Source organism: Embiotoca jacksoni, unplaced genomic scaffold (assembly GCF_022577435.1).
Source record: "Embiotoca jacksoni isolate LCO1_2020_lvr unplaced genomic scaffold, fEmbJac1.0.p SCAF_77, whole genome shotgun sequence".
Taxonomy (NCBI): Eukaryota; Metazoa; Chordata; class Actinopteri; family Embiotocidae; genus Embiotoca; species Embiotoca jacksoni.
In genome coordinates, this window is record NW_027185433.1 from 551553 (window position 1) to 552500 (window position 948).

The following is a 948-nucleotide window of genomic DNA, read 5'->3' on the forward strand; positions in this document are numbered from 1 at the left end:
CCGAGGCAGGCTGTGTGTGAATGGGAGAGCCGCGCCGCGCCGCTCCGCTCCGCTCCGTCATCTCTGCTCTGGATTATTTACTCCTCCGTTTCTCACCGCGGCTCGGTTCTACCTGCCGGGACTGGACCGGAACCACCTGACCCCCGCTCGCTCAGGTTTATGAGAGCAGAAGAAGAAGAAGAAGAAGAAGAAGAAGAAGAAGAAGAAGAAGAAGAAAGGCGGCAGCAGCAGCGCGTGGGACTGTGGATTTTAAATAACTGATTGGACTTTTTCCTGCGCGTGCCACGTCCAGGTAGGTCCGGCGGGGTTCTTGCTGGGGTTCCGGGTGGGGATGTTCGGGTGCTGCTCGGGTGGCGGAGCTGGGGTGGTATCGGTGGTGCTGTTGAAGGTGGGGGTGTACGTGTGTGTGTGTGTGTGGGGGGGGGGGGTGTTTTGGGGGTGGGGGGGAAAACGCCTCGCGCCCCCGCCGCATCACCGCTCATCTACTGCCCCTTTTTTTTTTTTTTTCTTTTTTTTTTTTTCACGCGTGGAAATGTCCTCTTTTTCTGACCGTGTTCCCACGCGGGGAGTGGGGGGACAGTGGGAGTAGGGGTGGGGGGTGGCAGTGGCTTGAGGCAGCGGGGGACTCCGGGGGCCCGGTGGAGACCCCAGGTAGGAGCTCTCCTCTCGCGGGGTTCGGCCTCGGTTCTCCTCCATTTTAAACGGTGTTGGACTGAAAAGAGGCGTTTTCAGTCCGCAAGTGTGTTTTTCTGGTGTGTGGTGGTGGTGGAGGGGGTGAGGAGGAGGAGGAGGAGGTGGTGGTGGTGGTGGTGGGGGGGTCTGGGAGGTAGCACGGCTCCAGACGCCGATCCATTAAAAGAAAGAACAAAGGCGGCAGAAAAACGTTTAAAACCCCCGAACGAAACGCGTTCGCGGACGTCGCGCCGAACTTCGCGGGCGAACCTCCCG

The 948-nt window shown here is 59.6% G+C and overlaps 1 protein-coding gene across 1 annotated transcript in view; it reads left to right on the top strand.

Annotated features, from left to right (window-relative positions):
* The window catches only part of plxna3 (plexin A3), an 80452-nt gene continuing 79504 nt past the window's right edge, over positions 1-948 (top strand). The window contains 1 exon segment of the mRNA XM_069177717.1: positions 1-292. The gene's annotated coding sequence lies outside the window, so the exon portion shown is untranslated.